Source organism: Bos indicus, chromosome 20 (assembly GCF_029378745.1).
Source record: "Bos indicus isolate NIAB-ARS_2022 breed Sahiwal x Tharparkar chromosome 20, NIAB-ARS_B.indTharparkar_mat_pri_1.0, whole genome shotgun sequence".
Taxonomy (NCBI): Eukaryota; Metazoa; Chordata; class Mammalia; order Artiodactyla; family Bovidae; genus Bos; species Bos indicus.
Window position 1 is genome coordinate 2,320,306 of NC_091779.1, and position 26,318 is coordinate 2,346,623.

The following is a 26,318-nucleotide window of genomic DNA, read 5'->3' on the forward strand; positions in this document are numbered from 1 at the left end:
GATCACCAGTGAGATGGTGAGGTTCCTGTGTCCTAAGGCAGAACTTTGAATGTTACATAAATATCGACTTTGACTTCATGAAATAATGAGATCAGTCCTCCCCTGGCAAGTCCACGACTATTATTCCTATCTTTGGTAATATCAGTTCTATGGCACCGGGAGCTTCACATCTCATAATTAGCAAGCTTTGTTATGCTGCTCCTGTTCCTAATGAGGACATTTTAATAATTTGCTTTGTTGAAGAAACAGGATTGGTTCCTTTAGCCCACAGTGCAGCATGAAAGGAATGTAGTTTGCTGTTTTTATATCTGACTCAGCCCAGGGCAGGCTGAAATGTGTGAGGCCCTGCAGAAGCCTCAGTCCCCCAACCCAGGGGATACAGGCCCTTGAGGCAGCCAGCACAGCCTCTGAAATCATCAAGTCCTGGCCCCACATCTTTCCAGACCGAGCTCACATTGTTTCCCATGGTCACCTGGCTGCAGGCCACTCTCAACTGCCTCAACAGGGCAGCCCTCTCTCTCTGCCAAGCCTGTGCACAGGCAGTGCCCAAGCCTGGAACAACCTCCTCACTGTCATCCTTACCCATCTGGTCAACTCCTTTATGATCTTCAAAACCCAGTTCCTGGGTTACCTCCTCTAGGAAGCCTTCCTTGACCCTCATCCTTTCTAGTCCTTACACTGACCTAAATCTTTATTTTAAAACTTTTTCTTGGCTTATAGCTTGCAGTCAGTTCAGACCACAAATTTGGATATGCAAAATATGTTGCTTTCATTATTATTCAGTAACTAAGCTTAATTTCAGCTTCAAGCCTTCATTCTGCCAAATGAAAGAAACAAAATTCTGATCAATTTAGGTTCTCCTCTGCCTTCTCTGGAATTGCATTTTCATGTCAGAAAGTTTTTGCCATTGCTGGCAGGCAGGAGTGCTGAGGCATGGGGCAGAGTGGGGGCATTTGGTCTTTAGTCGTCTGTCTGCGCTGGCATCCACTTCACGTCCTTGACGTGCCTCACTTCAGGTCACAGGTCCATGCGTATCCCTGAGGTCTTCTCTGTATCTGAGCCTCAAAGCCTCTTTGAGTCCAGTTCACGCTCTCTCTCTCTCTCTCTCGGTCACAAGGCGATGGTGAGCTTTCTAGAATAAGGTCCTCTGACCCACACTCCCAGACTCATTATCCAGGACGCCCCATGAGACCATCTCGGTGTCCAGATCACAGGCCCCAAGGCTGTGTGGCTGCCCTCTGCTCTCAAGCCCACCTTAGGGACTCAGCTGGAGGGAAGGTCATAGTCCCTTTGCCAATGACCACCAGCAAACGCCTCGTCTTCTTTCCCCTTGGGTTGTTCTCCTCCTCTTCACCCCAGTTCAGGCAGATTTTAGATACAGGGCAGAGGAGAGGGCGGTCGGGCCCAGCTTCCTCTGACAGAGCAGGTAGCCTTCCAGATTTGTCGTTTTTTTCAGGTGTCCTTCACAGCTCTGGGTTTTTGGAATTCAGAGAGTCCACAGAATCAAAGCCTTTTCTCTGAGCACAGTTAGGTCTTTGCCTGCAGTAGTCAGAGTCTGTTCAGGGACTCAGAAGTCAAGCAGGGTCTTCTTTGTTCTCTGCTTTCTAGGAGGCATCAGCGTGGATCACTGTGCCTGCACCCCGAACTGGGGAGGGGTCTCTGGGTGTTGAGAATAAGAAGAGAACGAACACAACAGACTCAGAGAGCTCAGAGAGGGTAAGGGAGCAGCTCCCTCATCTCTGCATTTCCAGAACCAGGCGTAGTGGAAGTGTGTGTTAGTTGCTCAGTCGCGTCTGACTCTGCCGTCCCACGGACTGTAGCCCACCATGTTCCTCTGTCCATGAGATTCTCCAGGCGTGAATGCTGGCCTGGGTAGCCATTCCCTTCTCCAGAGGATCTTCCCCACCCAGGGGTCAAACCCAGGTCTCTGGCATAGCAGGCAGATTCTTTACCGTCTGAGCCACTAGGGAAGCCCCAGGCATAGTGGAACAAGGGTTAAAACCAGCCAACATTCATGGAGAGTTTCTGGTGAGCTCGGCACACTCCTACCTACACTATTTCATAATCCTGCACAGGAGGTACTAATGCAGAGAGGGCCGGGTAGCTTGCCTAAGGCCACACTGCCAGCGTTTGCAGTCCTACCAGGCAATGTAAGCTGGGAGCTGTAACTACTGGGCTCCACTTCCTCATATGCCCAACACTTGGCACAGTGCCTGGAATTTGGCTCTGTAATTTCCTAGCTGAGTGGTATCAAGTGAGTCACTCAACACCTCTGAGCCTCACTTTCCTCATCTCTAGAATGGGGACAGTACTTGTGGGGAACACATGAACAAGGAGTGACTTGGGTTCAGGTTTGACGGACAGAGCTTCAACTTTGAGTCCCAAGACCCGCATGCACAAAGTTCAGATTTCATCTTTTAGATTGCAACCCTTGGGAAGTCACATCCTCTCTGCCAGTGCAAGTCTCCTGATCTACAAAACAGGTACAACCAACACCTCTGATAAGTAACACCCCTGATGAACCCGCCTTGGTTCCAGCAGGGAGCATGGGCAGGAAAGCGATGGGCTGGGCTGGGGGAGCTGGCTGTGGTTTTCCTAGGCAGTTGTTCATTCATTGGTTCAGGGTCACCCCGGCCTCACTCTGCAGTCAGACTCTGCCCCATGGAAGCTCCAGACAGCTCTGGCTGCCCTGCCCAGAGGTGAGGCCTGGGGGATGCGAACCTACAGGGTGACAGGTGGGAGCTCACGGGTCTCGGCTGTGGCGGCCACCTCCAGGGCCAGGGTCATTAGCAGCCAGGCCCCTCCTGCGCGCAGTGGTCTGTGCTGGCTGCCTCGGTTTCTCAGAGAGAATCTGATGAATGCGTTTCCCCCACAGCGGGGACTGCTTCCATTGTTTGTTTTTTCTCATTAGCTGCTAAATCATCCTGTGACTGCAGACGCTGCTGTCTCTGACTCAGTCGGCAGAGGTTACAGTCCCCGCACCATGCCAGCCGCCTGGGGGAGGTCTGGAGCAGGGGACCTTGCCAGGCTCTGTCTCAGAGGATGCAAATTAGGCTAGCTCCTGTCCTTGGGCTTCCCTGGTGGCTCAGTGATAAAGAATCCACCTGCCAATGTAGGAGACATGGGTTGAATCCCTGGGCCGGATCCCTGACTCAGGAAGATCCCCTGGAGAAGGAAATGGCAACCCACTCCAGTATTCTTGCCTGGGAAGTCCCATGGACAAAGGAGCCTGGTGGGCTGCAGTCCATGGGGTTGCAATGGGTTGGACAGAGCTTAGCAACTAAACAACACCACCACCTGTCCTTGGAAACTTCTGGAGGGAAGGAGAAGCAGAAAGTTCTCCTTGATCACTGGCCTCATAACTCAGTGGAACATGATAGGGTGCCCTTGGGTGGGGGAAGAGGAAGGAAGATAAGAGCTTTCTTCAGTGTTGTTACTCTGTGCTAGAGGCCGCAACGAAAGGCTGGCAGCTTTCGTGGACTAGAAAAAGCCAGAAGATAGGTGTCTTCATTCTGGCTGCTCTAACAAATGTCTAAAAATGACAAACATTCACTTCTTACAGTTCTGGAGGCTGGCAAGTCCAAGATCAAGGTTCTGGCAGATTCAGTGGCTGGTGACAGCCCACTTCCTGCTTCACAAGCTCATCAACATCTGTCTTCTTGCTGTGTCCTCAAGTGGGGGAAGGGGCGAGAGCCCTCTGGGGTCTCTTTTGTGTGTGTGCTCAGTTGCTCAGTTGCATCTGACTGTTGGTGACCCCATGGACTGTATGTAGCCCACCAGGCTCCTCTGTCCATGGGATTCCCCAGGCAAGAATACTGGAGTGGGTTTCCATTTCCTTCTCCAAGGGATCTTCCCAATCCAGGGATCAAACCTGCATCTTCTGTGCTGGCAGGTGAATTCTTTACCACTGGGCCACCAGGGAAACCAGGGCCTCTTCTATTGTTCTTCAGTCGCTCAGTCGTGTCCGACTCTTTGTGGCCCCATGGATTGCAGCAGGCCAGCCTTCCCTGTCCTTCACCATCTCCCAGAATTTGCTTAAACTCATGTCCACTGAGTCGGTGATGCCATCCAGCCATCTCATCCTCTGTCGTCCCCTTCTCCTCCTGCCCTCAATCTTTCCCAGCATCAGTGTCTTTTCTAATGAGTTGGCTCTTGGCGTCAGGTGGCCAAAGTATTGGAACTTCAGCATCAGTCCTTCCAATGAATATTCAGGGTTGATTTCCTTTAGGATTGACTGGTTTGATGTCCTTGCTGTCCCAGAGACTCTCAAGAGAGTTTTCCTGCACCACAGTTTGAAAGCATCAATTCTTTGGCCTCTTTTATCAGGGCACTAATCTCATTCATTAAGATCACATCCTCATGACCTAATCACCCACCAAATGCCCCATCTCCTAATACCATCACATTGGGGGTTAAGTTTCAACATATGAATTTTCGGGGGACACAAACATTCAGACCATGGCACCAGGAAACAGGATTATACATCTCTCTGCTTCCCCAGCAACACTTAGTAAGTGTGCAATGAACTCTCAGCTCCTGTTGATAAAGGACCAGAGAAAAGAGGGGAGGGAACCACCTCCAGAGGCCCCCTCCTACTTTGTCCCCAACTTTTGTAAATCTGGCACCTCCTACCCCAGTTGTTCTCCTTGGGTGAATGCTCAGCCTCTGAAAACCTGCAGGAAATGCTAAAGTCCCAGCCTGTCCACCCCCACCCCCTGCCTCTCTTGCTTCTTGAGGCCTTTCCTTAAGCAAACATTCGCCTCTCATGTTTATTCAGGGAGTGAGAATTAATATCATTGTAAATCTACCTCAAACATAATTAAGAGGGTAAATCTACTTAAAAAAAAAAAAAAATCTGATCACTTATCTCCAGACCAAATAAATAAACTTTTAAATATGGGAGATGTGCAGCCTCATGGGGCCTGAGCTCTGATTCTTTCTGCCAGAAGAACATGGAGGTGGAAAGAGTCCTCGGAGGAATCATCTCCTCCAGTCCCATCAGTGTAGAGATGAAGCTCAGTGTTCTCACCTGTGAAATGGCATTCGTAATATCCATCTTCAATGGCTGTCTCGAGGATTGTCTCTGCTGAGTCTCCTCCTGAATATTAGCTCCATAAAGGCAGGATTGTGTTTGTTCCTTGCAGCATCCCAGGGCTTCCCACATGGTAGGTGCTGCCTGCTAAGTCACTTTGTGAGTCGCTCTGTGCAGCCCTATGGACTGTAGCCCGCCAGGCTCCTGTGTCCACGGGACTGTCCAGGCAAGCATACTGGAGTGGGTTGCCATGCCCTCCTCTAGGGGCTTTTCCCCACCCAGGATCAAACCCTCCTCTTTTACATCTCCTGCATTGGCAGGCAGGTTCTTTACCATTAGTACCACCTGGGAAGCCCTGGAAGGTGCTGAATAAAAATAAAATCATCAAACTTTGAAACCCAGAGAACGGCAGCGACTTGCTCAGCCTCACACAGCAAGTCAGAGCAGAGCCCGGATTGGAACTGAGGACTCCTGGGTCCTAACCTGGGAGCTGCTTCCATTAGCCCTGGGCAGATATGGTTTGCTGCCTTATTCCACTGATTGCTACTGTCTGTGACCTTGGACACCACCTTTTTTTCCCTGGACCTCAGTTTTCCCATCAATAGAATGGGTGTATTATTAGCAACCAGGTCATATCTTGACCTTAGTAATTAGGCCAAACCCTGTCCCATCTTCTCCAGGAGCTGACCATTTTCTGTCCAGACTGTGGCCCACAACCTTTTCCCTACTATCATCAAAATCACCCTCTCCTCCTCTGACCTTCCTTTCTCTCTCTGTCCTCCCCAAGGGTGAAATAGTGGAATGCAAACATTTCCCAGCTGCCAGCCCAGTCCCACAAGTCAAGCTAGAGTGAGGAGAGAGGGATCAGAGCCCCCCCTCTCCCATCCGCACTTCTGCTGAGACCTTAAGGAAAGCGGGGCTACCCTGTGATTTAAGTCTCCCTCACTCCCTCACCCGCAGTGCCGCAGAGTTAAAGATGACCTTGGCAAACGGCCTTATGTATTATCTGCCTGGTGCAGAGAGCAGAGTCAAAGAAAACCTGCTCAGAAGTCTAGAGAAGCTGCTGATAGGGGGCTGGGTGGGGGAAGGGCAGAAAAAGGGGGAGGCAGGGTGGCAGGACATGTCCCCCGGGTGTTAGGCGAGATGAATTAAGAAGAGAGTTGCGCCTGTGAAGCTCTGCGCTGGAAAAATCATCTCTGAAGAGAGATTGCACCCTGGAGCTTCACCAGGAAGGGGCCTCACAGAGAGACACGGGGCAATAGCCAGCTTTCCCCAGACACACACCCTCACCGCCATCCTTGGCCCTTCAGGCTGGTGGCTCAGAGAGGTTGCGGCCCTGATCTAAACAGAGCTTCTAGAACCTTCTCTCCTGCCAAGGCCGGATCATGCTGATGATGAAAGCAGCCTGGCACTGGGGCCTCCAGGCCTGGCTTCTACCATCTGGACTCTGCCGTGTGACCTTGGGCAGTCACTTTGCCTCTCTGAACATGTGTAAATAAGGAAACTAACACCCAACTCAAGGTAGTGGGCGGAACCACAGGGAACAACGGTTAAGAGCATGAACGAGGGAGTCGGAGTCAGGTAGTCCATATTCTGTGATTTAGTGTCCCCACTGAGCCTCAGTTTCCCCATCGGTAACATGGGCATGCATAGCTGTCTGCTTCCCCTTTTCCTGCTTGCACTTACCCTTGAGCTGGACAGTCTCTGTTTCTGCCTCCTTCTTCCCGTGTGCCAGGAGGCTGACCTGGGAGGCCCCTATCAACGAGGCCCTGCCTCTGGCTTCTGACTGTTCTAATTTTTATTTATATTTTGGGGGGTGTTCTGAGTCTTCACTGCTGCGCGTGGACTTTCTCTGGTTGCAGGGAACTGGGCTACTCTGTTACGGTGCCTGGGCTTGTGGGGCTTCTCTTGCTGCGGAGCATGGGCTGTGGGCACACGGGCTCAGTAGTTGTAGCACGTGGACTTAGCTGCCCTGTGGCATGTAGGATCTTCCCGGACCAGGGATCTCACCTGTGCCCCCTGCATTGGCAGGCGGATTCTTAATCAGCGGACCCCCAGGAAGTCCTGGCTGTTCTAGGTGGAGTCACCAGGAGACGCGGGATGGGAGGAGAGTGACTTCAAGGGACCCATCCCTGGCTCCGTCCCGTGGGACTGTAGTGAGGCGCTCAGCCCCTCGACAGAGGACCGGGTCTCTCTCAGACTGCCCTCTGCATCCAGATCTTTCTGTCTCTAGGTTTTGACAGCTTCCTTTATTCTTGGGATTGGCGTGCTAAAGGCACCCACTGTTCTGGCCCAGAGGTTGGCACCATCCACGGTCTCCCACACCCCACCGTCACCACTGCCAACAGTGCCTTTGTTACGCTGCCTCAGTTTACCCAATCTGAGTGGGCTTTGTGTCCTGCTGAGACCCTGACTGAAGCGGCTGTCTCTGTGGCCACAGACCCGGCTCCATTGCCCTTTGGGCATTTCAAGCAAGAAGACTCCCCACAGCTGAGTGCAGCTGTATGCTACACCCCGAAACCTCACAACCTCACCTAAGCTCTCAAATAACCCTGGGAGGAAGTGACTGTGGTTCTTCCCATCTTGCACATGAGGAAACCGAGGCTCCAGGAACTGTTCTCAGCCAGGAGTCTAACTATTCTGCAACCCCCAGCGTGGGCAGGGGAGCCTCTGAGCACACGCAGTGCAGACTCCCAAGGCTCGTTCTCTGGTGGACACATCCTCCTCAGCCACTCTGTGAACACATCAGTCTGCAGTCGGGCTGATAATCAAGCAGGGTGACTTGATGAAGCCCGCAGAGCCTGACATAGCAGATGCACGAGATGCTTAACTATTCTATTCTGATTGTCATTAGAAGGGGATGACAGAAGATGACATGGCTGGATGGCATCACCGACTCGATGGACATGAGTTTGGGTAAACTCCGGGAGTTGGTGATGGACAGGGAGGCTTGGTGTGCTATTCATGGGGTCGCAAAAAAATCGGACAGGACTGAGCAACTGAACTGACAGTCACCCTAAGGCAGTTCCTTCTTCACAGCCTGAGGCTCCTGTTCTCCTAATCACCTTGACCTTGGACCCTGCTAAGTCAGGGCCACAGGAACGGTCTCTCCACCCAGGCAGTTCCTCCTCCGTCACTCCTCGGGCCCTCTCCATACCCAAGCCTGCCTCCAGGGCCTTCTGTCACTTCCTGCTTCTCTCCTTCTCTGCCTAGAGCCTAGGCAGCCGGGAGGAAACTCGCTGTTACTTTGAGGATGTGAAATATAATTAGAGTCAAGGCTTCAGCTCAGAGTGAAAGGTTCAGGCTTGCAGTGAGTCAAGGTGGAATTTTGCTGCTGAGTGAGGGACGTTGAGGAGGTGAGGGGGGGACACTAGGCAGCCCCCCAGCACTGCTCATGTCCCATGACGTACATGGCGTGCCCTCCAGTCCTCATCCCAGAAGTCTCCTGTAAATGCTGCCCAGGCCCTGCTCAGGAGCTCTCCACCCACAGAGGAGACAGCTTGAGGCAGCAACCACAGCGTGCTCGGTGCTCCAGCAGGGGGCACCTCTCTTTCCACACGCCCAGAGAGAGGACCCCTCTTCACCACGTGGTCCTGTAAGGCAAGCTCCTGGCGCTTACACACTCAGTGAGCCAGTATTGTTCAGTGAATCCAATTTTGGCTTCCTTCGTTGGGTTACCCTCTAGGGGGACCCACTAAACAGGGACTGGCCCCAGGGCTCTGGGCTGCCTTCCCGTCCTTCCTTCCCTGGTTTCACATGTTCTCCTCCCAGCCTTGAACAGCATCCATATACAATTCGCAGGATCTGTGATCATGACCTCCAAAATAACCCTCGGCTCTCTCACTTCCTTTCACCTCCTCCACAGCCTCCCGGGCCCAGGCTAGCCTCCTGCCTCTCCTGGACTGTTGCCATAGCTTTCGGACTGTCGGCTACGAGTCACAGTCAGTTCACACATAACGTTGAGTTTTCCTGGGTGGGGAGTGGGGAGAGATTCCCGAGAGATCTAAAAGGGGAAGCAGCATGTATTGGGAGCCTCGTTATAACGAGAGGTCACAGGCCCAGAGAGAGACAGTGAACAGGGCATGTCCAAACAGCAGGCTGGTGGGGCCACTGAAGCCAGAATCCAGGCTGAGAGACAATTACTATTATTACTACTACTTAAAAAATCAATCTCTTCTTATTTCAGCTCAGGCATGAAGTCACTGGGGAGGATAAATTTTTACTCACCCTGTATTCTTGGTATGCAGCTTAATTGCCCTGAGAAAGGAGAGGTCTGGGTTCAGAAGATGCACTTGTAGAGATGGCTGGGCTGCACGCTTGACACCTGCTAATTAACAAGTTACTTGCTGAGCGCCTGTGCTATGCCAGGTGCTAGGACAGCAGAGAGCAGGCCAACCAGGCCCTTGCTCTCCTGGGCCTTGAAGTCTAGTGGGAGTGACAGGGCAATAGGCAGGTGAACAAACAAATTCACAAGATGCATTTAAGTTGGGGTAAGCACTACCGGGGCTTCCCAGGAGGCACTAGCGGTAAAGAACCTGCCTGCCAATGCAGGAGACTTAAGAGACACGGGTTCAATCCCTGGGTCAGGAAGATGCCCTGGAGGAGGGCGTGGCAACCCATTCCTGTATTCTTGCCTGGAGCATCCCATGGACAGAGGAGCCTGGCGGGCTACAGTCCACAGGGTCACAAAAAGTTGGACACAATTGAAGGGATTTAGCACGCATGAAAGCACTATTGGAAAAATAAAATGGAGCGATGAGATGAGACTCCTGGTGGAGGCAGGGGCCACGTTGGCTAGAACGGTCAGAAATATGAGGAGTGGGGCAGTTCTGCTGAGCCCAGAAAGCTGAGAAGGAGCCGCCAGCCACAGGAAGAGCCTGTGTTAGCAGAAGTACCAGGAAGCCACAGAGACGGGGGCGTAGAGGAAGGCCTCAGGGAGGTCTTCAGGAGCATGACCAAGAGTGTGGACTCCACTCCAGGTACAAAGGGAAGCTATGGAAAGGCTCTATGCTTTCCAGAGAAAGTGATAAACCGATGTGAGGAAACTAAGATTTTTTAGCCAAGGAAATGAGCCCAGGAGGCTTACTGGGGCATGGCTCCCTAGCCCCCGTCCTGCAGAGAGAACAGATGGGTTTCCCGGAGGGTACGCCTGTCCAGAAGCCACACCCGCTCCACTCTGCAAAAGTCTCTAAGGGTTTATGTAGAGGTAGCTGGAGGAGGCTGCTCGAGCCGGGCCGCCCTGGGACTGACTGGCAAGTAGAAAATGAATCCCCATTCCTCACACAGCTTCCAGGTCATGAGTTATGGCAGCGACAGCCTGGCACTGCTGCGTGGATCACAGGGACGGTAGATTATCCGCAATTATACAGCTACCACGGGCCTTCCTGCATGACAGGGGACAGTTCACAGAGCCCCCCGCGTGAGGAGGACTCCCCCTCCCTTGGCACAGCAGAGTGGAGAGAGGTTGAGAACACCGAGCGCTGCGCCTTGCTCAGTCACGAGATCTTGATAGTGACCCCCAGCCCATCCTGGCAGGGCCCTGAAGCTTCTGAAACATCAGAAACACTGGCAAATTTACCACGTTCCCTTGCCTGCCTGAAGGAGTGCTCTTTATTCAAGCTAACCCTCCTCCAACTGCAGAAGCTGGGGTTAAAAAAGGACCCTACGGGGAATTCTCAGGTGGCCAGTGGTTAAGACTCTGTGCTTCCAGTGCTGGGATGTGGGTTTGGTCCCTCGTTCAGGAACTCAGATCCCACGTGCTGTGTAGAATGGCCAAAAAACAAGCAAACGAACAAACAAGACCCCGGCTCGTCGGGCAGGCAACAGGGCTGAAGTGTGCCGTCAGCAGGATGAGCCCCAGGCACTTGCTCTCCCTGGTGGAAAAAGTCCTGGTGGCCACACCCAAAGGGGAGCAGAAGGTAGCAGATCTGATTCTGCTCGCCGTGTTATTCTGCACTGGGATGTGTCATCTCCGCTTCAGTGATCCCATCTGTAGAATGGGGATTTAAGGGTAGACAGTCTCATAGGGTGACCTTAGGTGAGTGACTTCTTAATGAACCCCAGGTTCCCCAGCTATGAAATATTGGTGGGAAGAGCTATGAAAACAAAGTACTCTATGTACATCCCACCTTGCTGAAAACTAGAATATACTAGTATCAATCGTCTTTCCACTCCCTTGCCCATCTGTTTTCCTCTTTTTATTCTTGTTAATTTTCCCATTTATGGACATAGCCCTAGATAACACATTTTTTAAATATTGCATTAAATTTGAGATTTAAATAAATGGAATCACACAGTTAAAAAACCCATAAGCTTGATCATCTTGGCTGTGTGACTTGGGACTAGTCCCTCCCCTCTCTGGGGATTTGTTGCCTGTCTCTAACGTGGGCTGGATGTGGGCGGTGGGAGAAGGCTGACTGCTGAGGCCCCATTCTGCATTAGGGTCTACACTGCACGAGCCCTAACGCTCCACAGGGCCCCATGGCCTCTCCGGCTGTGTGCCAGGCCTGAGGCAGTCCTCTTGGACTGGTCAGGTCTCACCCTGGCCCTCTTGAGTCTATTGCAATTGCTCCTCAGTTCCTCTGACTATGAGTCGTCTATCTGAGCTCAAACCAGCTTTGAGTCAGTTCTGGATGGCAAGTGCTGTTGTCTCCATTAACCCCACTGGGAGGGATTCACCTTTCTTGACTGAATGAATGATGCTTTGAGTGTTGCCCCAGATATGTGGGCTGGATTATTTAATACTTGTCCTCAGAAAGCTCTCTTCCTGAAACCTCTGCCTCTGGTCACCCAGGTGACTGAGCACCTTGTTGTCCTTCTTCTCAGCAATGGCAGAACCACCAAGCAAAGCTCCCCTCTCTCCTCCTCTTTCTGACCTCGTTTGGATGCTCCAGACAATGATGATAAAGTAACGTCGTAAAGAGGCAGAGAGGTTTGCAGTGGGACAGCGTGCACCTTGGCTCTGCTGCTTGTAGTCCATCCTGCCTGGGCGAGTGTCTTCACCTCTCTGAGGTTCAGTTTGTGCATCTCCAAAAGTGAGATTGTGACGCCTCTTGCAGGCTTCTTAGGAGATTCAGAGAACACACTGGAAACACCTCAGACAACACCTGGCCCGTTGTAGAAGCTCAGGACCTGCTGGCTCCCTTTCGGTTCTCCCATCCCCGTAATATAGTATCACCTGTAAAGCCAGACGGGGAAAAGATGCTCCACTGTCAGCGCCTCTTCCAAAGAGGCGTCCCCATCTACAGATTTATAGCACCTGGGCTCCTAGCCATACACCCAAAAGTCAAACTGAACAATGGCCATAATAGTTATTCATCCATATCACACTGAACCAGGGGCTCGAGTTAAGTCACAACTCAGACGTGCTAGCATTCACTAAGCGCCTACTATGCGGCAGGCTCTGTGATGACCCCTGGGAAGAGAAGGATGGATAAGGAAGTGTAGCATTGAAATTAAAAGCTTGGTTTGCAAGTCAGACATATTGGAGGATTGCACTGAGTCATCAACTCCCTGTGTGGCACTGGGCAAGTTCATCACTTAAACTCTCCAGACCTCAGCTTCTAAATCTAAGATGTCTCAGAGTTGCTGGAAGGATTACGTGAGAGGTACTTAGTGAGTGTCTGACTCATAGCAGCTATCAAAATGCAGAAAGGTGTCAGGACTCAATCTGGTGTGGAGAAGAAACAAAGACGTGCACGCAAATATAAACACACAGAAAGATGCTTCTCAGGTCAAAGAAAGCAGACATAAGCACGCTTCACTTTTCTAAGGATAATTGATACCAGTAAAATACCACTTAAAGAGAGTCTTCTTAAAACAAGGGTCAAAATATCCATTATAAATGGTGAAGGAAAAAGGTTTGAATGGGGGCCATACTTTAAAAAACTGAAACTGGAAGCTTGAAAACAAGCCTTTCTTATCTCCTGTTAGCAAAATGTAGGTTATATTGTCAAATGTGCTAATGTTTTTTCATTAAAAATAGAAATTCTCAAGTGTTGATTTTTTTTAGGGGGGAATGAAATTTTTAGAGATAATCATGTCTGAGCACAAAACATTCTTCATTTTGTGTTTGATTTTCACAGCGTGATAATAGAGGCATTTGTGAAGGTATTTTAGAGATTTATCAGTTTTCCCAAGAGTATCTTCCCATCATTAGATGATGAAATTTTCTTCTGAAACATCTGGCATCTTTGTCTGTTTTCTCTGCTTTGATCGTTAACTAGTTCAGTTCTGCCACTTCGTGTTTAGTTTAAATGTGATTGGAGCAGTCATCCAACCACTCTTTGGCTAACTTTCTGAAGTCTGGCTCTGTTTAGAGATTTGTCCTTTTTCTCCATTGCATTTTCTGATACTACGAGCAACAAGCTGAAGAAAACCAACAAAGACATGGATGAGATGAGTAAAGACAGAAAATGGTGTCTGTGGAGAGTAATACTTGATTGTAAAGCAGCCAGCTCATTAGTAAATATTTTTGGGTTAAGAGTCTTACTTTTCTCCTAAATCTTGTAACTGTACAATAATAATTGTCAAAATCAGAGAAACTGACAAAGATTTCTAAAGGAATTCAGAATAGAGAGCTCACTAGATTGATTTTTTTGAATGGGTATTCTAGAAATTTAAACATGCACACTTAACAAGGTCTGAATCTCACTGATATTAATGTCTTTACTCTTATGAATAATGACATTATACTTTTATAATGCTTGGACTCTAATTACCTCTGTGGGATTCAGATCAGGCTCCCCCGAGATGTGCTGTTAATTCTTCTGCATTGAAGTTATTTGGGAAACAGCTGGTCAAAAATAAAGATATTAAAAAATAACCCCAACATTTTGACCCACCTGTTTCCCCATGAAAGCAGGAAATAAATCTCCCATTTGAACGTATCCTCCCCATATTATGGAGAAGGCAATGGCAACCCACTCCAGTACTCTTGCCTGGAGAATCCCATGGATGCAGGAGCCTGGTAGGCTGCAGTCCATGGGGTTGCTAAGAGTCGGACACATCTGACCGACTTCACTTTCACTTTTCACTTTCATGCATTGGAGAAGGAAATGGCAACCCACTCCAGTGTTCTTGCCTGGAGAATCCCAGGGACGGGGGAGCCTGGTGGGCTGCCATCTATGGGGTCGCACAGAATCGGACACGACTGAAGCGACTTAGCAGCAGTAGCAGTCCCCATATTAGGAGGTTGGAAAACATTCTTATCACCAGAGTTGGGGAATTCAAGGCTAAGAAAGCTGTGTAAACCAATCTTGTTACTTCTTCATTAGTCTGTTACCCTATGCACAGACACCTTTGTTCTGCTAAATCCTTGAAAATAATTGTTTTTTGTCTAAAACTGATCCGTAAACAGCCTGCCTTGGTCACTTTGGGGGTCTCATTTCTGGGGGATCGCCATGCATGTGAATTTTGGTTTTTTCCTGTCAATCTGTCTTTTGTCAATTTCCTTAACAGATCAGCTAAAATAACTCAAGGGTTTCCCTGGTGGTTCAGAAGGTAAAGAATCCACTTGCAATGCGGGAGAACTGGGTTTGATCCCTGGATTGGGAAGATCCTTTGGAGGAGGGCATGGCAACCCACTGAAATATTCTTGCCTGGAGAATTCCCATGGACGGAGGAGCCTGGTGGACTGCAGTCCATGGGGTTGCAAAGAGTCGGACAAGACTGAGTGACTAAGCATGTAGCACTGAATAACTCAAGCAGGATAGAGAGAAAATTTCACCCTTCCAACACCTTCTTTCAGACTTAAATGCTCTTATTCATTATTTTAGTTCTATCTTATGATTTTGAGTCCATTTATATTTAATGCACTTTCTGATATAATTGGGTTTAATTCTACCACCTTGCTATTTGTTTTCTATTTGTCGTTTCATCCTGTCTTTTTTGGAAATTAAACAAATATTTTTATTATTTTATATTTTTCTTGCACTGACTTTCGTTTCACATTCTATAATTATTTTTCAGTGGTTATTCTAGAAGTTTCACTGTACATTCTTAGCCTGTAACAGTTTCAGTTCAGTTCAGTCCCTCAGTCATGTCCGACTCTTTGTGACCCCATGAATCGCAGCACGCCAGGCCTCCCTGTCCATCACCAACTCCCGGAGTCCACCTAAACCCATGTCCATTGAGTTGGTGATGCCATCCAACCATCTCATCCTCTGTCGTCCCCTTCTCCTCTTGCCCTCAATCTTTCCCACCAGGGTCTTTTCAAACGAGTCAGCTCTTCACATCAGGTGGCCGAGGTATTGGAGTTTCAGCTTCAACATCAGTCCTTCCATGAACACCCAGGACTGATCTCCTTTAGGATGGACTGGTTGGATCTCCTTGCAGTCCAAGGGACTCTCAAGAGTCTTCTCCAACACCACAGTTCAAAAGCATCAATTCTTCAGCGTTCAGCTTTCTTCACAGTCCAACTCTCACATCTATACATGACCACTGGAAAAACCATAGCCTTGACTAGACAGACCTTTGTTGGCAAAGTAATGTCTCTGCCTTTTAATATGCTGTCTAGATTGGTCATAACTTTCCTTCCAAGGAGTAAGCGTCTTTTAATTTCATGGCTGCAGTCACCATCTGCAGTGATTTCGGAGCCCCAAAAAATAAAGTCAGCACTGTTTCCCCATCTATCTGCCATGAAGTGATGGGACCGGATGCCATGATCTTAGTTTTCTGAATGTTGAGCTTTAAGCCAACTTTTCTACTCTTCTCTTTCACTTTCATCAAGAGGCTCTTTAGTTCTTCACTTTCTGCCATAAGGGTGGTGTCATCTGCATATCTGAGGTTATTGGTATTTCTCCCAGCAATCTTGATTCCAGCTTGTGCTTCCTCCAGCCCAGCATTTCTCATGACGTACTCTGCGTACAAGTTAAATAAGCAGGGTGACAATATACAGCCTTGATGTACTCCTTTTCCTATTTGGAACCAGTCTGTTGTTCCATGTCCAGTTCTAAATGTTGCTTCCTGACCTGCATAAAGGTTTCTCAAGAGGCAGATCAGGTGGTCTGGTATTCCCATCTCTTTCAGAATTTTCCACAGTTTATTGTGATCCACACAATCAAAGGCTTTGGCATAGTCAATAAAGCAGAAATAGATGTTTTTCTAGAACTCTCTTGCTTTTTCAATGATCCAACAAATGTTGGCAATTTGATCTCTGGTTCCTCTCTTTTTCTAAAACCAGCTTGAACATCTGGAAGTTCACTGTTCACGTACTGCTGAAGACTGGCTTGGAGAATTTTGAGCATTACTTTACTAGCGTGTGAGATGAGTGCAATTGTGTGCTAGTTTGAGCATTCTTTGGCATTTCCTTTCTTTGGAATTGGAATGAAAACTGACCTTTTCCAGTCCTGTGACCACTGCTGAGTTTTCCAAATTTGCTGGCATATTGAGTGCAGCACTTTCACAGCATCATCTTTTAGGATTTGAAATAGCTCAACTGGAATTCCATCACCTCCACTAGCTTTGTTCAAAGTGATGCTTCCTAAGGCCCACTTGACTTCGCATTCCAGGATATCTGGCTGTAGGTGAGTGATCACACCATCGTGATTATCTGGGTTGTGAAGATCTTTTTTGTATAATTCTTCTGTATATTGCCACCTCTTCTTAATATCTTCTGCTTCTGTTAGGTCCATACCATTTCTGTCCTTTATTGAGCCCATTTTTGCATGAAATGTTCCCTTGGTATCTCTAATTTTCTTGAAGAGATCTCTAGTCTTTCCCATTCTGTTGTTTCCCTCTATTTCTTTGCATTGATCCCTGAGGAAGGCTTTCTTATCTCTCCTTGCTATTCTTTGGAACTCTGCATTCAAATGGGTATATCTTTCATTTTCTCCTTTGCTTTTCACTTCCCTTCTTTTCACAGCTATTTGTAAGGCCTTCTCAGACAGCCATTTTGCTTTTTTGCATTTCTTTTTCTTGGGGATGGTCTTTATCCCTGTCTCCTGTACAGTGTCACAAATCTCCATCCATAGTTCATCAGGCACTCTGTCTATAAGATCTAGTCACTTAAATCTATTTCTCACTTCCACTGTCTAGTCATAAGGGATTTGATTTAGGTCATACCTGAATGGTCTAGTGGTTTTCTCCACTTTCTTGAATTTCAGTCTGAATTTGGCAATAAGGAGTTCATGGTCTGAGCCACAGTCAGCTCCCGTTTAGGTTAGGACTTTTGCTGCTTCCTGAACAATGGAAGAACTTGGCGACCATTGAGTTCCGTTATTCCCTTCTTGCTTGTTGTGCTATTGTTGTTAAAATTTTTACCTCTGCATATGATATATATTGTGACTTTTAAAAAAATTTATTTGCCTCTGCCAGTCTTAGTCGTATCATGTAGGATCCAGATTCCTGGCCCGGAATCAAACCAGGCACCCTGCATTGAGAGTGTGGAGTCTTTTAACCACTGGGCCACTGGGGAAGTCTCTATGTTGTGATTTTCATATTGTGATTTTCAAAGTAACCTAAATATTTCCTTTGTAGTGTTCTTCATTCCTTCTTACAATTTTGTGTCTCTGGCAGGAATCATTTTCTTTTCATTTCTTTGGTATATCCCCTAGTGCTTGTCTGATGAAATTACATTTTTGTTGATTTTTAATTTCCATTTGCCTGAAAATATCTTTATTTTGTTCCATTTTTTTCAGGATTTTTTGTTGTTGTTGTTCATATAATACTAGGAGTACTTTGTTATTTTTAAAATTTCAGCATTTTAAGAATGTTTTCTAAAGTTCACCCATTTTTATTGAAATGTTAGCTAACAGACTCATTCATGTTTCTTTGAAGATAATTTGTCTTTTTTTCTCTGTGACTGACTGCTTTGGAAAATTTCTCTTTGTCTTTGGTTTTTAACAGTTTGTGAAATGTGAAGGTGTGATTCTGTGTGTGTGTGTTGATTCTTCGGGAGGTGTTCACTGGGCTTTTTGAATCAGTGAGTTAGTGTATTTCATAAGCTTGGAAACCTTTGCTTATTATCTTTCCAAAGATAATTTTGGGACTCCAAAAATGTGTATATTGAACTTCGATATGACCCGCATGGTGCTTATACTCCGTAATAAGCACCTGTTTAGTTTGGCTGTTTAGTTCGGCTGTTTCCCGTTGTTTCTGTCTTTCAGTAACTGGTCCTGTAGTCTGTTGTGTTTTGTCTGCTGTTAAACCCATCTAGTAAGTTAGTACTTGTTTGTTGATTCCAGGTAACTGTTGAAAGAGAGTAGACTTTAGAAGGCTCATATTTTCCTCCATTGCATCCATCACTTCATTATCTCTAACACTGTAATCATAGTTAATGTTTTTATCTGACTACAGTATCCAGATCACCTGTGAATCCGTTTCTATTGTTTGCTTCCTTTTCTCTCCCTCTTCCTGCCTCTTCACATATCTTACAATATTGACTGTATACTGGACATTGTGTGTTAAAGAAACGTGGAGGCTCTAGATGATTCATTCTATCAAAGAAGCCTCTTCCTTTCCTGTCAGGGGACAGGGTGAAAGGCTGAGTCTCTCAGGCCAGTCAGAAATTGAGATGGGTCATTGATGGGTTAACCAGGCTTCCCTGGTGACTCCGTGGTAGAGAATCCTCCTGCCGGTGCAGGAGACACATATTTGATCCCTAGATCAGGAAGATCCCCTGGAGGAGCAAATGGCAACCCACTCCAGTGTTCTTGCCTGGAAAATCCCATGGACAGTAAAGCGTGGTGGGCTACAGTCCTTGAGGCTGTAAAAGAGTTGGACATGATTTAGTGACTGAACAACATCGGTGGTGGGTTGCAGTTTTTGACAGACTAAATCCACCATCTCTGCTTTGTCCTTGTTCCTTGAGTGTGACTGTCGAATAAGAGCCCTGTTGATTCTGTGTTCTCGTTCCGCAAAGGGGGAAAACAGTCAGGCCTTAATGTCAGGTCCTCTCCGCCTAGTGGGACTCTGTCTCCTAAGCGCCATGAGATCATTAAAGATTTTCATTCCAATTTTCCTCCCCAGCGTCCATGTTACCTGTGCGGACTCAGCACCGAGCAAAGTCCCGTAGAGAAAATCAGCCTTACATCTCTGACTTCCGTTGTTTCTAGTCTGTCGTGCCAGGCCATCATTAAAACTCTGCTAGAGTCCGTTTCCCATAGCATTCAAACTCTGCTTGGACCAACGCTAAGCTTCAGTTAACGTCCAGACTCACAAATGCCCCCAGGGAAGAAAGCTATCAGTAATTATCAGCTTATGTAGGAAGAGCTCTTCCTTTTCTGCAGTTTAGGTCCACTTACTTCTCTTTTCCACAGCTCTTTGATATCTTCAAATTTTCTACTTTTGCAGCTTTTTTTTTTCCCTTTCTAGTTCCTGGGAAAGTTGGCCTGCCACGATATACTACTTCCTACTTAAAAGCAGTAATTTATCTTTTTAAGTCAACAAATTAAACACTATTATTATTAATTTACATAGTAGATATTAGTTTAGATTTACTCTCATATTGGTCAAATATTTGCTTAGTATTCCTCAGACCACCTGTCTGGGTTAATTTCTTTCTGACTATGCAAACATCTTTAAGAATGTGCTTTGGTGAGAATCTGTTGATGGTTAAACCTTCAGTTTTTATTTGTCCAAAACTATCTCTTGTTTGCTTGTTCTTTTTTTTCTTTTTTCTCTCATTCTTGACACATAATTTTTCTGGATGTGCATGCAGGTGACCAATTATTTTTCTCTTGGCTCACCAGAAATACTACTTCATTACATTTTGGCTTCCATCGTTGTTGAGAAGATAGCTGTTAGTCTAATTGCTCTTTATTTGTAGGTGGTCTGACTTTTCTCTCGGGTTGCTTTTAGTATTTCTCTGTCCTAGACTGTGTGGTGTCCTGCACTTTAAGAGCTGAACTTTCTAGAACTGAACTGTTTACTCTCCAGATAGTCATAAGCAATTACTATGTGTTAGACCTTCTCACTCTATCCCCCACATCTTTTAACATCTGTCATTTTTTCCATCGTCTTCCTAGCCTACATTCTAGATGCCTTGATTTATATCTACCTGATTGTTTACCAATTCTCTCTTTACTTGTTTCTCATTTGCTCTTTAACTTATCCATAACCATCCATTGAGGTTATTATATTTTAGTTTAAAATATATTTTTAATTTCTAGATGTTCTATATTAGTCTTTCTCAAATCTCCTAAGACATTTTACAGTATCTTATTCTTTACTCATATTTTCAAGCCTCTCTTATTTTTTTACACATGTGAACATTGCCATCTCATATTCTGTGTCTGATGAAAATTCTAATATCTGAAACTTTGCTGATCTGATTTTGATATCTGTTGTTCCTGTTTGTTCTCTATTATAGTGCCTTATATTCTTCTGTGTTTTGCAGTTTTTGACAGAGAATTTTCCTTGGAATTTATCTTTGAGAATTTTTTGAGGAATGAGTTAAAATTTCACTTCTCCAGAAAGGACTGTGCTTGTTTCTTATAGTCACCTGGGAGAAATACCAACCCTAAACCATTTCAAATTAAAATTTCTACTTAAGGTTTCTCAGACCACAAACCCAAGTGACTGAAAGCATATGGTTACAAATTCTTTAGAATTATGAGTCACCTCCCTTCTCCACTTCACCCCTAGCATCAAAGTCAGGTCAGGCAGATCTTCTGTGTGAATTTATTTCTCGTTCACCTTTACATTAAAGGTGTAACCCTTTGAGATCTCAGATTTAAGTGGGGAGGCTTTACCTACTTTGTTTACCTACTGGCTTCCAAGCAAGCGTTGCCATGGCTAGGAGTGACCTCTGAATGTATAACTCATTCTTTGTGAATCATTATTTAAAAGCAGTAAATCTGCTTTCAGAGTCACTAATTTCATGGTTGCCCCAGGCTATATCATCCCGTCCCTCTTTAGACGGGAGAATCCTGATGCTGGGACCTCCGGAAGGAGCTGGACTGGCGAAGCCAGGCAGCGCACCAGGGAGCTCATGGTCAGTGTGAGCGCTGGTGTTCCTGCTTGCCTTCAGCACACACGAGAGTAAGCCCTGCTGTCTCTACTCCAAGTCAGAGATCTGTTGTCAGAAGCGAATGAAAAAATTCTCACATGACCTGAAAAAGTATTTGCCATAACTCAGGTCTTTTGATTCCCTGAGTTCTTTTTAATACAAAAAGATTTTAGTTCCAACCTTAGACCATAATGATGTTCTTGGCTAAGAGAACCTGCTCTCTGATATGAGGAACTGACATTCCTGCAACTAATTGATAAAATGGATCATCTCTTAACTATTAAGAATGTAATGAAGGAAAACCGCAATAATCATAGCTGCTTTACCTCTGAAGAAATCACTGAACACTTGATTTAAATCCAGTATTTCTGAAAGTGTGTTCCTTGAAACATTAGGTCATGCAAAGGATCTTTAAATAAAGACAGAAATGGTAAGGACCTAACAGAAGCAGAAGATATTAAGGAGAGCCGGCAAGAATACACAGAAGAACTATACAAAAAAGATCTTCATGACCCAGATAACCACGATGGTGTGATCAGTCACCTAGAGCCAGACATCCTGGAATGTGAAGTCAAGTGGGCCTTAGGAAGCGTCGCTACGAACAAAGCTAATGGAGGTGATGGAATTCCATTTGAGCTATTTCAAATCCTAGAAGATGATGCTGTGAAAGTGCTGCACTCAATATGCCAGCAAATTTGGAAAACTCAGCAGTTGCCACAGGACTGGAAGAAGTCCATATTCATTCCAATCCCAAAGAATGGCAATGCCAAAGAATGTTCAAACTACAACACAATGGCCCTCATCTCACACGCTAGCAAAGTGATGCTCAAAACTCTCCAAGCCAGGCTTCAACAGTACATGAACCGTGAACTTCCAGATGGTCAAGCTGGTTTTAGAAAAGGCAGAGGAACCAGAGATCAAATTGCCAACATCCATTGGATCATCAGGAAAGCAAGAGAGCTCCAGAAAAACATCTATTTCTGCTTTATTGACTATGCCAAAGCCTTTGATTGTGTGGATCACAACAAACTGTGGAAAATTCTTAAAGAGATGGGCATACCAGACTACCTGACCTGCCTCCTGAGAAACCTGTATGCAGGTCAAGAATCAACAGTTAGAACTGGACATGGAACAACAGACTGGTTCCAAATCGGGAAAGGAATACGTCAAGGCTGTATATTGTCACCCTGCTTATTTAACTTATATGCCAAGTACATCATGCGAAATGCCTGGCTGGATGAAACACAAGCTGGAATTAAGATTGTTGGGAGAAATGTCAACCTCACATATCCAGATGACACCACCCTTATGGCAGGAAGCAAAGAAGAACTAAAGAACCTCTTGATGAAAGTGAGAGTGAAAAAGTTGGCTTAAAACTCAACATTCAGAAAACTAAGATCATGGCATCTGGTCCCATCATTTCATGGCAAATAGATGGGGAGACAATGGAAACAGTGAGAAACTTTCTTTTTTTGGACTCCAAAATCACTGTAGATGGTGACTGCAGCCATGAAATTAAAAGACGCTTGCTCCTTGGAAGAAAAGCTAGGACCAACCTAGACAGCATAGTAAAAAACAGAGACATTACTTTACCAGCAAAGGTCCATCTAGTCAAAGCTATGGTTTTTCCAATAGTCATGTATGGATGTGAGAGGTGGACTAAAAAGACAGCTGAGTGCCAAAGAATTGATGCTTTTAAACCATGGTGTTGGAGAAGACTCTTGAGAGTCCCTTGGACTGCAAGGAGATCCAACCAGTCCATCCCAAAGGAAGCCAGTCCTGAATATCCATTGGAAGGACTGATACCGAAGCTGAAACTCCAATACTCTGGCCACCTGATGCGAAGAACTGACTCACTGGATGCTGGGAAAGATTGAAGGCAGTAGGAGAAGGGGACAACAGAGGATGAGATGGTTGGATGGTATCACCGACTCAATGGACATGAGTTTGAGTAAGCTCCGGCAGCTGGTGATGGACAGGGAAGCCTGGCGTGCTGCAGTCCATGGAGTTGCAAAGAATTGGACATGACTGAGTGACTGGACTGAAATGAACTGAAGGAATGTTATATAATGAGCTTTCTCCTAGAGATTCAAAACATACGATAGAATATTCACGACTCAGAGAAGTCCTGCTATTTAAAAAACTGTTTAATTTTGTTTGATTCACTGTTATCAAGTCATATTTAACCACAGAAATATAAGAAACTTGGAACAGTGATAATTCATTTTTTAAGATAGAGTTCACTTCTGTCACAGAAATTTGTCAACCCTCAATGAACACTGAAAAGTGGTTTACGGAGATAAATAACGCTTATTCAGCAAATTCTTGTTGAAGGCCCTTACCTTCCACTGTGAGTATACACTGATGAACAAAATAGACATGGTTTCTGTCTTGTGGAGTTTCTGGTAGCACTGGATTGTCATGGGAGGCATTAAGAAAGGAAAAGCGAGTGGTTAGACACCTAAATGCTCCTCAAGTTATGGAACAGGCCCATGAGCCGGGCACTTAGCCCGGCTGTTTGCACCCTGTCTGGAGGCTACGAAACCTACTGATGTAATTGCACTACTCAAGAGAACTATAAGAAAAACTAAATCCAAATACATTTCTTTCTGGAATAGCAGAATTTACCTAGGAAAGGAAGTTCAGGAAAGACAGGTAAGAAGTAGGTCACTTTAAGACTTTTGGAATCTCTGGTGGATCTGAAGATTCCTCCTAAGTTAAGCTCTGTAACAGTGTCTGAAGTCCAACCAAGTCCCCTAAATGTTAACTGGAATGACAATGGTGGTGATGGTGATGAATATCGTGACGATGATGGTGTTGGATGATGATGGTGGTGATTGTCATGACGATGGTGGTGATTGTCATGACGATGGTGGTGATTGTCATGACGATGGTGGTGATGGTGATGAATATCGTGACGATGATGGTGTTGGATGACGGTGGTGGTGATTGTCATGACGATGGTGGTGGTGATTGTCATGACAATGGTGGTGATGGTGATGAATATCGTGGTGATGATGGTGTTGGATGACGATGGTGGTGGTGATTGTCATGACGATGGTGGTGATGATTGGGACGATGGTTATGATAATGACAGACGGTGACGACAGCGGTAATGATGGTGATGATGTTGGATGATACTGACGGTAGCAGTGGTGATTCTGATGACGGTAATGAAGATGCTAGTGACAGTGATGGTGATGATGATGATGACAGTAGTAGGAATCTTCAACTCCTTCCTTTCACTCAATACTGCATTTAGTTGGTCACCAAGAACTGTAAGTCTCCTTATTAAGTTACACTTAAATCCATCCTCTCATTTCTCTCTAAAATTCCATTTCCCTGGAATAGGCCCTAATCCTCTCTTAATGACCACCTTATCTCATTTTGCTGCCTCTAACTCACATTCTTCCAATCCCTACCCTGCACTGTGCTAATGTAATCTTCCTAAAGTTTAAGACTGACCACAGTTCTCCTTTGTCAAGCAGGCTCTGGAGTTTCCCCAGGTCTGTGCTCCAGACATCTGGGTGCCTTAGCAGGGATTAAAGACTCTCCACAGCTTCCCTCCCCAGCCATATCTCTTCCCCTCTCATCATGTATGAGCTCAGCCACACTCAACCCACTGCAGCCCAGTCACTCCACGTACATGGACACATCCATGCCTTTTGCATGTCCTCTCCTTACTTGCCTATTCTCTCTCTTGTCTTCTAGCAAAACACAGACAAAACACACACTTAACCTTCAGCTCCACAGTCAGAGCCTCTCTGGAGCTTTGCATCGTCCTTAGCCCTGGAATAGCCTGGAATGTTCCTTTGCCTGACCTCCTGTAATGCTTTCTGCCTGTGTCTGTGTGGCCTTCGCCACATGCAAGGTCATGTTCTAATCTGTCCGTGATGGGTGGGAGGCGTTGCCTGAAGGTACATACCGAGCCTGGACGCGCAGTCCACTCTCGACCCCACACAGCGTAGAACACCAGAGAGCTGTACGTGCACTGCGGGGCGGCAGCGATGCAGAAGCTCACACCCCTTCTGCTGGGATCTGTGTTGCCCAGATTTTCTTTTCACCAGGTTGGTAATCCATTCTCTTTTCCTCCATCCACACAGTTTCACTTATTTACACAAAGGTGTGTGTGTGTGTGTGTGTGTGTGTGTGTGCTTATGCATGTACACACATGTGCATGTAGGTGGTTTTGTGTGCCTGTTCATGGTGAGGTCTGGGTGGGCTGGATGGAGACTGGGTTCTCGGTGCTATAGATCAAGGACTCTGCCTTCTCATAGCCTTTAGGAAGTTTTTAAAATTAGAGCCATTTGTCACAGGAGGTCTCGGTGCACTATCAGTCCCTGGGAGGGACCAGGATACATCTCTTGACCTCTGAAAGGAATGAACCCATTCAGCCACACATTGATTTCACAAATATTTATTGAGTCATCTCAGCACCATGCACTGTGTGAGGGGCTGAGGGTACACAGCTGAGCCAAAAAGAGCAAAACCAAGTGGTGTTCTCATGGTTTTGTGGTCAGTTGCTGTACTAGTACGGGGTGGGGGCAGATGGCAATCAAGGTAACAAAGCTGTGAGATGAATGGGAGCAGTGATAAGTGCTACAAAGGAAACAACATGGGGGACGTGGGCAGGTGGTGCTGGGAGACCGGAGAGCTCTTTGATGGCAAAATCCAGGAGGACTCCTTGCAGAGGCGGCATTTGTGCTCAGACTACCTTAACAGAAAGGGCTCAGATGTGTAAACATCTGAGAGAAGATGGAAGGCCACTCCAGGCCATGCAGAGAGAAGAGAAGGAAGGCAGTCATGGTTGGACCACAGTAAGTGAGAGAGGGCATGCTGGAAGCAGGAGTCAAAAGGAGAGCAATGGCCAGGTCACGCAGGGCCTTCTGGGCCATACCAAGGAGTTTTATTCTAAGGGCAGCGGGGAGGCTGCTAGATGGTTTTAAGCAGGAATAGCAAGTTCCCATTGATGCTTTTCAAAGCTCAGCTGTGTGGGGAAGGAATTGCAGAAGGGACTAAGTGGACCAGAGATCAGGAGCTGTCCAGGCCAGGGCTGGTACTAACGAGGAGCAGGGTTAGCGCGCCGGCGTCTCAGAGTGGTGAGATGCAATCTTTCCGTCCCTCCTACCTCCCTCCCTCCTCAGAAAACCAGCTGGCCCTGGAGAGCTCCCAGCGAATGACATCATCTTCAGCTCCAGGCTGTTTGATATGCAGGGAACTTGTCCCAAGGGTGTGCTGAGGCCACACACCGAAGCATGAAGCTGCCAGTGTGTGCCAGAGGGAGAGATGAAGAAAGAAAACCTGGATGAGTCCCTCGTGTGGCCCAGTACTGGGTCC

At 46.7% G+C, this 26,318-nt stretch overlaps 1 protein-coding gene and 1 long non-coding RNA gene across 6 annotated transcripts in view; one reads left to right on the top strand and one right to left on the bottom strand.

Annotated features, from left to right (window-relative positions):
- KCNIP1 (potassium voltage-gated channel interacting protein 1) overlaps nt 1-26,318 on the top strand; it is a 405,417-nt gene that overhangs the window by 170,821 nt on the left and 208,278 nt on the right. The gene's annotated exons all lie outside the window — the stretch shown is intronic.
- LOC139177975 (uncharacterized) overlaps nt 1-26,318 on the bottom strand; it is a 53,698-nt gene that overhangs the window by 5,852 nt on the left and 21,528 nt on the right. The gene's annotated exons all lie outside the window — the stretch shown is intronic.